The 10338-nt window shown below is 43.2% G+C and overlaps 1 non-coding gene across 1 annotated transcript; it reads left to right on the top strand.

Moving 5' to 3' along the window:
• The first annotated feature begins 126 nt into the window (after positions 1 to 126).
• Positions 127 to 199, top strand: Trnaa-agc. The gene has a single exon. It is a non-coding gene; the product is annotated as a tRNA-Ala (tRNA).
• Positions 200 to 10338: the final 10139 nt, after the last annotated feature.

Here is a 10338-nt window from a genome sequence, read left to right as displayed (position 1 = left end):
GAAACTGTATTTCAAGAGTTGTCTGGACTTCCCCAAGGCTGATCTATTTTTAGAGCGGAACTGACACAATTAACAATACCGTTACGTCATTGTGGTCTTCAACGTTCGTCACCGAGAATTCCGTCCGGGGGTGTAGCTCAGATGGTAGAGCGCTCGCTTAGCATGCGAGAGGTACGGGGATCGATACCCCGCACCTCCAATGACCCTTTTTTTTTTTATATATATATATATATATATATATATATATATATATATATATATATATATATATATATATATATATATATATATATATATATATTACGATATATCTATGTATTTGCTTGCGCTACTGCGGTTAGCTTATTAATTTGGTCATGCGTTGTGCATCGCTACTTACTTCCTCGCATCAATCAGAAGCCAAATTTGAGTGCAAGTCACTCAAGAATACATAAGCGCTATGGAAAAATACTATGAAATTACTATATCGCTTTAATGAGCTAAAAAAGAAGGTTACTAATAGGGGCTCCAGAAGAATTCTAAAGAAATAAAATGAACGAAGTAAACTTTGCCATTTGTCTAAACTTTCAATACTTAACATATTTGATGAAATAGGGCTGTAGCTCTCAAGTTCGGGCAGCGCCCCTGGCAAACAAAATTGAATATTTCTCGGGCGCTTTTCGGTCGCCCGTCATTCCGATTTTTCACGTTGCTCGCGGACGCTAAGCTGGCAAAATTTCAGTGGTGGATAAAAAAGTTTGGTGAAAAAAGAAAGATAAGAACAAAACAGGCTAAAGGAGATCAGTGTTATATATTCATATATTGTCCTTATATGTTCTTTTACGGTTATGTATTCTTATACGGTTATTATGTGTTCTTATTTGATCCTATTTGATCTTTACTCGAGAAAGCTTTGAAATAACTGTTCTCTAGTTCTTTTTTTGTTTCTTTTTTTTTTTAGTTTTTAGCATATATGAATGTTTCATTTTGGGGTCTGATCGTTACTTTATGTATTGTTTTGATTGCCCTATATTTCTTCGAGAACTTTTTTTTTTTTTTTTATAGCCTAATTTTTTTTTTATTGACGATTTGCGAGATGAATGTTCATTCTTTCGTAAGTGTATACGCATTTCTGCTGGATGTTTGGCCATCAGCAGGTTCTGCTTTTTCTTAAACCAGCACAATTTGCATCTTCCATTCCACGCGAATAAACTGTATACTAAATTCCAATTTAGTATATGCATGCTCCTCCGAAGAATTCATGTCCCATCGTATGCATAAAACTTTCCTTTTACGATAAATTTCGCAAACTTCTGCTGATCTGGTTTTTTAGTGTAGATTATGGGTATTTTAAGAGAGTCATACAATAAATCGGTATCAATTAGCCCAGTTTATTTTCTTATACGATTTTAAGGAAGTCTGCATCACACATCATAACCACATTGTCCCGCAAAATGTCCCGCACGCATGTAAGTGCGCATGTTATTATTTATATTTTTTTTTGTACGAGTGTTTTTCCTCACCTGAAGGCTTCGATTGATTTGGGGCATTAATAAATTACTGTACTCGGTTTCGTCCGACCCAGCCGACGGTACACACCAACACAGTGTTACCAAACAACCCACTTTGCCCACATCAGGTGTAGGCACTGCGCATCCGCACAAACCAAATTCAAAAGAAGGGAAGCGTCTGCGCATGGGCAGTACCGACAGCAGCGCCACCGCCATGTCGTGACGTCAGTGAGTTGCGCTGGCCTATACGATGCGACGGAGCCAATCAAACAGCGCCAAAAGTGCACCGTCATGGTGCCATACTGAATGCGTCACGACCCTGCGCCTTATTCTTTTTTTTTCTTTATCCCGCGCGTGATCGGTTTAGCTAGAGCCACTAAATGAGCTGCGCTTAGAGTATCGACACTCCGTTCCGCGACATTGTTGTGGGCGCCGCAATTTTGGTGCTTGTGCAGAGCCGACGCAACTGCCGATCGATCACGATTAAAAGTGCGACTTTCTCAGCGTTTTATTCGGCGTTAGGAAGCTCATGTAATATTGCTTTGCTCGTTAGCGAATTCTTTAAACATTTTGTGGAGGGCGGAAAAGCGTTTCCCTTGATTTCAGATAAACCCTCAGATAACTGGCAACCATGATTTTAAGCCATAATATGGGCAAGTGTCGTTTTACTGTGAAGACTAGCTTATGTAGTGGCACTAGGTTTCGCCGGTGAGAGCGAAACCTAGTGCCACTACATAAGCTAGCGATCCGCCATCTTTTGTCTCCTGAGCTGTGGAAGGCACGTTCTGAGAGTGTCCCGGCGTAGCTCTCTTCCACGAAAGACGAGAGGCGGCCGCGCACGCGTCCGCGTGCTCGGTGACTCGGCTTTTTTTTTTTTTCGTTTTGTCTCGGTGATGAGCGCTGGAAAGGTGTGCAGACACCCGCGGTCAACGCTGATGACACCCGACCACGTTACGCGTCGTCGCGTCAAAATTGAACGTTGGAAACCGGAAATCACATTTCTCAAGTATAAACCTATAACATTAAAAACATCAACAAAAAATTAAAGGGTTCATAACTAAGTTGATTGTGGAGGCCAAACAGCCCACCCCCAAAATGTCGAGGGCAAACATAGGGGCGGGTGGAGGAGGGGGGAAGGGAAATCATATTTTTAAAAAGAAAAAAAAAAACAGCGATGGCGATGGTGCTTTACGTTGTAAAACAGCCAAGTCTTTCAACGATACCCACAGGTTACATTAAAAAAAAAAGATGATCTCGTGCTATTTGTTTTTTGTAAAATATTGGCTTTCAACGATACCCAGAGATTGCATTAAAAAAAAAAAAGAAGATCTCGTGCTATTTGTTTTTTGTAAAATAGTCGTTTTGCCAGTGCCGCCTTCAGCTTTGATTTTTTCGTACCTTGGGTTTGTACCAAGAGAAATTACAAGATTTAAAATACCACCATTCCGCTAAGGCAGCGGCGTAGCCAGGAATTTGTTCGGCTGGAATGCCCATGAATTGAGGTGCGGAGAGGGGGAGATGGGATCAAAATGCATCTGTATAATATAGAATCAGCTGAACACTTGTATTCTTTCTTTTTTAGGGGGGGGGGGGGGGGGGGTTAAGCCCCATAAGCCTTCCCCTTGGACACTCCACTGCGCCAAGGCGCTGCAATTTTTCAATCAAACAACGAACCAAGCACACACTTGTTACTTTATCGCTCACTTCACTCGGGAGTTTTCCGAGTTCAATATGTCTCGAAAGAAAATATTTTCATGCCGCCTTTCTGACAATTTGTATAGCAGAATTATAAGGAAATACTCGCGTCTCAACGGTATGTAGGTTGACACAATCCTCGATATAAAAGAAAACAAATTAGTGCCACATATGTTGAAACGCGAGAAGAGCTACGTTTCCCGTGACAATCAATGGACGACAACAGGTCATTATTTATGGCGGATGCTGCGCTTGACGTATTGTCAAGGGAGCTTGCAGCCACGGCACACTTGCGGGCCGCGTCCCAGAGAGTTGCGGGCCGCGAGTTTGAGACCCCTGGTTTATACCGTTTCGAATAAGTAGCTTTCGTCATTCTTCGAGCTTCGTTCGCCGAAAAGTGCGTTGAGAAAACACAATCAACCGCCTTGGAGAAAAAAAAAAAAAAAAAACTATTGCGCCGAGGCGCGGGAGTTTGAGCCTATACACGCGCTCTCGGTCGCTAAACTCAAAGAATATACGCCCCAAAGGCACAAACACAGCGTAGGAAATTGATGTTTGCATAATAAATAGAGCGAAACCGTTTTCTCAATAGTAGCCCGTCAAAGCAAAGCGGAAAACTTGGAAGCGACATTTTTTTTTGTATTATTTATTTATTTTTTTTTTTTTTTCATATTTTCGTCGCTCTCAGTTCCTATACTAAACATTCGGTGAAAAGCAAACGAATCTGACTCAATTCGACGTGCATATCTTTTGTCGATATCGGATTTATCTCTGAAAGTTCTGTATTGTTTTCCCCCATTTTTTTTTTTTTTACTTAGGAGAGCAAATAAAAGCCGCCTCCGGCAGGGATGTTGGATGTTTGCTTTGTTCTCTTTTAGGAGCGTATGTGTTCCGAGCATTTGGCTGCGAGGAGGCTTTACAGTTTTTCAAACGAAACTCGTTTTAGATATTTATCACTGTTTTTCCGGTTTTCTCTATGCAGAGTGGTATGCATGTTTTTAGAGTCCAGAGAGAAATGTTCGCGTTTGGTAAATGATGCGATCACAAAGAGCGGTTAAATGTGCATGCAGGCTGCTTGCGCCCGCGAAAACGTGTGTGCGCGCGCGTGTGTGTATGCGTATGAGTCTGTGTCTGCGCTTGCAGGTATATGCGCGTGCGAGTGTCATCCAATCTGCGTTCGGTTGCATTACTCGACATGTGAGCAACATAACCACGCATCTGCATGCGTATCCGGTTTTATGTGCTCTAAACGACTCACTTTTCACGAAGACATAATTTTCGCGAAGCTTGATATTCGAAAAATATTTCGAAAAATTAATCACGCGAATGCACGGTAACGAGTATATGGCATCCGGCACTCCCAATCGCGAATATATGTGTCCATAATATATGATCTCGAAACTAACAGTTAGCGAAATTCGCGAAATATCTATCCCGCGAAAATGAAGTCGTTTAGTATATCATGTGTTATGAGCGTGTTTGGACCCGCATGTTTGCACGTTCTGGTGATTTCATTTTTATATCTCCTTCAAGTGGTCTTTCTCCCTGTGTATTTGGCACTCATTCGTGTCCTAAAGAAAATAGAGTGCCTCTATGCTGTCATGGGCTACCGTCAGGTTGGGGACAACCCAAGGTTACTAGAACAACTCAGTTGGGAAACTGCCATAGGGAATGCTCTGAAAAAGTGGCATCGATCCGTACTCGACAACCAGGCTAATGTCGATCGCAACGCCGCAATTTCTTCCGCAGCGGCCTTTCGGGGAACTGCACGGCTGCATGTATTGGTTCGTGAGCATAGCACTCGATAGCGCCCGCTGTGACTGCTCTATTTTGGCTTTAATCAACCATTTTGGCGCCGAAACATATACGGTGGAAGGGGTTTTCTGCCTCCCAAGTGGACACGCCGCGAACTACTACCGAAGTTAGGACGCTTCCAGGTCGGGAAGTGCTACCTAAAATCACCGCTGAGACAAGGTTGTAAAAAAGACATTTAATTGTGCCGCAAAACCTTGTAAACAAAAAATTTTAGAAAACATCACGCCCCTGCTATCTTGTGCTAATCTCCAATTAACGTTCCTACAAAAAGAGTTTTTTTCCGTTTGATTTTACGTAAAAACATGCTTTCTAAAAGCTCATAGTAAACACAGTAAAAAAAAAAAAAATATTGAGCCGTTATTTTGGCACTTCGAGCCTGGGAGTTTCTGTACTCTGGGAACAATCAGTGAATCTAGCAGCAGCCATATAAAGCAACTTTAATGTTTCAACTTGTCGCTAAAGGGTGGCGCTGTCATCGTATTTAGCTCGGTCTCGGTAGACGCCAGTGGCCCAGGTTTCAAGGGTGAAAAAAATTGGACAGTGTGTATGTTTATACAGCCTAGAACTTGGTCTGCCTCAAAAGGTGACGAGTGTCCCAGCTGTAGATGAGCAATTTAGCCAGTGCAGTACACCCGCTAGCCTGGGTCTTTAACGTGCATCACGCAGTAGTGATACGTGACCACACGCCGGTACGATATGCTCATCCAGATCGATATCTGTACTGAGTGTTTTAGTAACGCTGGGACAACCCTGTCATCTGCACGTGGCTCTGCCATCTTGCCTCCCATTTATAAGTCGCCGTTTATGAGCCGTTTACGCAGTTAGTGAGCATGACTCCGTTAAATGACGCGGGATAACTTTAAGAATATCGAACGTCACGCGTTTCGTCAAGCATGCGTTTATTTTCAGCACAGCGTGTAATGAAACTGCGGTAAGATTGCACATGTGACTGGACTTGCGATGCTTCATCGCATATTACCGAACCGAGGAAGCCTCTAGTTTGAATACTTTCTCACGACCTCAACGAGTGTTTTCTTATTCGGCATTTTTACGGGCACAATAAGCCGATCCACCGGTTTCATGGTGTACGAGGTCAGCACATCACGGGAGGCAAAATGGCGGCACGGATTGAAAAAGCGGCACCTGCCCTTTCAAACGATGTCGTCACTCTTACAAGACGCAGCCAGCAAGCAACATTGAGACACTCTAAATGTCAACGTTTTCATCTCCCTTCACGTCCGAGATCTATTGGATTCCTGTTTTCCGAGCACAAAGGCAATTGTCGCGCGCTCAATCCCGAAAAACGAAGGTTTAAAAAGAAAACAAAAAATCTCTACGGATCGAATCTTCAGCTATACTAGAAGAGTTTTAGACGAGCATCGACTTTTTCTTCAGTTCCTCCGTACTGTTCCCTTGATGGATTTATTGGACAGTGCCGCTTGCTTCTCGCAATCGGCGTTTCGGTAGCGTCACAGACTTCTGCATTGCCGCTTTCTGCGGATGGATGGATGGATTGGTTGGATGCAGAGAGCTGAACCCTTCAGATCAGGCGGCGGCTTGCGCGTTCTAGAGAGTAATTTACATATCGACCAGCTCTCCCTGGGATCGCGCCCAGAAACATCGCGGCGGCCCAGTAGCTTGTACCTAACAGTCATGTATGCCTACCCTTTCCCTTTTTCCCCAAAATAAAATAGAAAAGAACAGTCAACCCCTAGAATCTTGTAACTCTCGTAACGAAAAAAAAAAAATATATGGTGATTTTGAGACTTTTTATTATGGCGCAAAAAAAAAAAAAAAAACATTCCTCTATCTTCTTTTTTTTTTTTTTTTTTTTTTATTCCAATCGTTTCAAGTTTTATTTTTCACTTTGTATAGATCTGAGTCAGAGTGTAGAAAAATTGCCGATTGATTCTTGAGGGAGTAGTATACGTGCCTTGTCTCCTAAAGTTGCGTTCTTTTCTTAAAAAAAATAGTCAGAGTGCAGGCGAGCTGGTGTAAGTTGAACATGATTCTAAACCTGAGACTGGGGCAGGAAGAGAACACAAGTTATGTTTAATTCTAAGTGCTTAAGGTATAGTGAACACAGGCCGGGATCCCTTTAGGAACACACACCTTGAAAATATACACGTAAACTGGTGTCTGGTTTTTCCCTGGGTTCTAGCTGAATCTCTGAAAACATTCCTGTCAGAATGCCGCCAAATAAAAAAGTTCGTCACGTCGCAAAAAGCCGGGTCGTTCTGAGTGATCTTCGGGCTGTCGCGCTGATCGAATCATAGTTGAGGTTGATAAAGAGATATAACGAACAATAACACACCTAAGCATCACTAGAGACGTTCGACGATCATTTTATTTTGTAAATGTTATACCGTGTTGTTATGCATTTTGTTCAATGCGCCTTCACGATGAGGATGAGAGATTTAACAAGGTATACTCTAAACAAGACAGAACATTTACATCAATTACGCGTTTAAACAATCGTTCCAAAGACAAAACGGTGGCCTGGGGGAGTTGGTTATCTATGTCTCAAAATAACAGCGCGAGTATGGGGTATACACACAAACACACGTCACTACCGGCCACAAAAACAATCACACTTATGCCCGTGTCTCACTGGAGCGACAGATAGAAACAAAAGACAGCGACAAGCCTCAAACCAGTCTTTGGCGATTTGAGAGGCTTTGTGGAATAAAGGAGGCTATGCTCAAACACGAGCATCATGCACGCGAGGGTATCTTTGGCAGGCTTGCAATCGCTTGTGCTTACTTCACGAGCACCGAACGACTAAACGCCCGTCAAAGGTACCATCGCGAGCATGCTGCATGGGTTTGAGGCTTGTCGCTGTCTTTTGTTTCTGTCAGAGCCGTATATGTAGAGAGTTTGGCCATTCGTTGGGAAGTATAGGAGACAAATGAAGCGGCGCCATTGGCCGAAAGCGGGCGGGGCGTGTTCCAGGGCGTCTTCAGAAATTCGAATGTGACCAACCAGAAGCCGGAAATAATACCCTGGCGGTAATCGCGAAAAACAAACCTGATAACTGCATTGGAGTAACTCTCGATGGCTGAAAATATGGTACACCTGATGTTTCAATCACACTCACCTAAAATGATGGTGGAAGAGTGCGACTAGCGGAAAGATCGACATAATCCTTACGCCAAGCGCCGAGCGCCGGGAATCTGCCGTCAGAGCGGTCACACTCTGTCCGCGCAAAACAGAGTTGAGCGGCGCATTCGTTTCTTACATCTTTTTGCATGATCATGATGAAACAACACGTGAACCCTATTTTCAACCATAAAGAGTTTCTACACTTCACTCTTACGCACTTATTAAAACCATATACGAACAGAGACCTTCGATGATCGATCGGCCCATTGACCAAACTCTCTACATATACGGCTCTGGTTTCTGTATGTGGCTCTAGTGGAACACGGGCATTAGTAACACAATCACAGCAGACAAAACACACACACACACACAGCGCTGACTCACAACACTTCATTTTCTTCAACGCCTTTTCGATATATTCGTGAATATTGGGTTCTTTTTCTTCGACGTAACATGAAATGACGATCGTGTGCGTTCATCCTATAGTGAAAGATAAGCTAATTCACTTTATCAGGAAAAGATTTAGCTTATCTTTCACTATGGCATATCTTTCATAAACGCACATGATCGTCATTTCATGGGACGTTGAAGAAAAAGAACCCAATATTCACGAATGTATCAAAAAGGCGTAGAAGAAAAAGAAGCGCAAATATAAATTGAGTTGTGAGTCCGCGTTGTGTGGGTGTTTTCTCTGCTATAGAGTGCCTTCATACACACGCGCGCGTTTGCTTGAGTGGTGACATCTCAGCCATTTTTCCGCCCAATCGTTTTTTTATCCATTTTAATATACGCGCAATCCGGTGTCGTTCAGCTCGAGCGTGCAGCTTTGGCTAATGCCTATAGACGCCGTCTTACCGCCCAAGTAACGCACCGAGTGCGCGAGAGCGTCACGCGCCGGCACATTCGGGGCAACGATGGATGTCTTCACCCTGAGACAGACAGACATGTAGGCACCCTAGTCTGCTGTGATTGTGTTACCTAGTGTGATTGTTCTTATGGCCGGTGGTGGCGTGTGTTTGTGTGTAACCCCATAATGCGCTGTTATTTTGAGTCGTTTCAAAAGACTTTTTTTGTTTGTTTGTTTGAATATGCGTTTAATGATTTTAGACGGGTGCGATCTTGAAGTGCACGTTATGTCGTGGTGTGTCAGGCTTCCGAATGTAACACCTGAAAAAAGGGAAACCAGGCAGTGTACCTCACCAAACTATGTTTATTTCCTTGAGGACTCCTTTCAATAGCGAATGTGCATGCTTTCGGGCTAATAAAACGAATTGTACTGCATTAAATAAAAGTGCATAACAGCTCTTCCGTCCCTCACGTGTCAACAAAAGCCTGTAAATGAGAGGGCAATGGTCGTCGGAAATTAGAACAATTTGCTGCAGCCCACATTATCGAAGTTCTACCTATAGTCTCAGCGAACGCATAGTCGGGGAGAAAGTAACACTTAAAGTAAATTATTACATTTTGGCACTTTTCAATAACTTTTCAGAGGATGCGTAATTGATGAATAAAATTAATTTTTCTATTAAGCAATTGTAACGATACTTGAATACTCCTTACATGAACGTGTATAGGCCAAGACTGACACGGTCATTAACTGACTTTGGTCTACAATATTTTCGTTGTGCTATGCGAGAGCTTTTTCTGCCTACAAATTGAAGCACCACGAGGCGCACTTTTTGAAGTTAATGAGAGGGGAGGGGGGCAATCACACGGACGATTAGCCGACTATCAAAAGGAGAAAGGCGTTGACTCGCTTCAAAACTTCGCCCAGCGAACGAGAAGTCTTTGCGACTTTTAATGCCAGATGGTTCTTTATGAAGACAGTCATGCCGAAAGCCAGAACAGACCGATCTAACTAAGCGCTCCAGGCATGCGTTACTACGCCATAACTGTAATCCACAGGATGTAGGCGGCACTGAAGTAAGTGAATCCTGGGAAAGTATATAGCGCCAAGCTACACTTGTGGTCGCCATTTTGGTTCACGGAGTGAACAGTTTCTCCCCTTTATCTTTCCATTCTTAGTGAGCTGGTCTAGATTCCCTGGTGGCGGGTAGCTCTATAGAGACGTTTCTTGTATACCGAGGTTCTGCTATCCACACACGGGCGAAACGAGAGCACCTCTTCGTACCACCACAACGTGCGGCGTCGGTCCTTGAAGGCCTTTAAAAATAATTTCCCTGTTTCAAAACATGCGAGAAGAGCAATATCATTGTAAGATAACTGTAGAGAGAAG

The sequence above is a fragment of the Ixodes scapularis genome, unplaced genomic scaffold (assembly GCF_016920785.2).
Source record: "Ixodes scapularis isolate PalLabHiFi unplaced genomic scaffold, ASM1692078v2 PGA_scaffold13__105_contigs__length_92229423, whole genome shotgun sequence".
NCBI classification, from domain to species: Eukaryota; Metazoa; Arthropoda; class Arachnida; order Ixodida; family Ixodidae; genus Ixodes; species Ixodes scapularis.
This window is presented reverse-complemented; position numbering and strand designations above follow the sequence as displayed.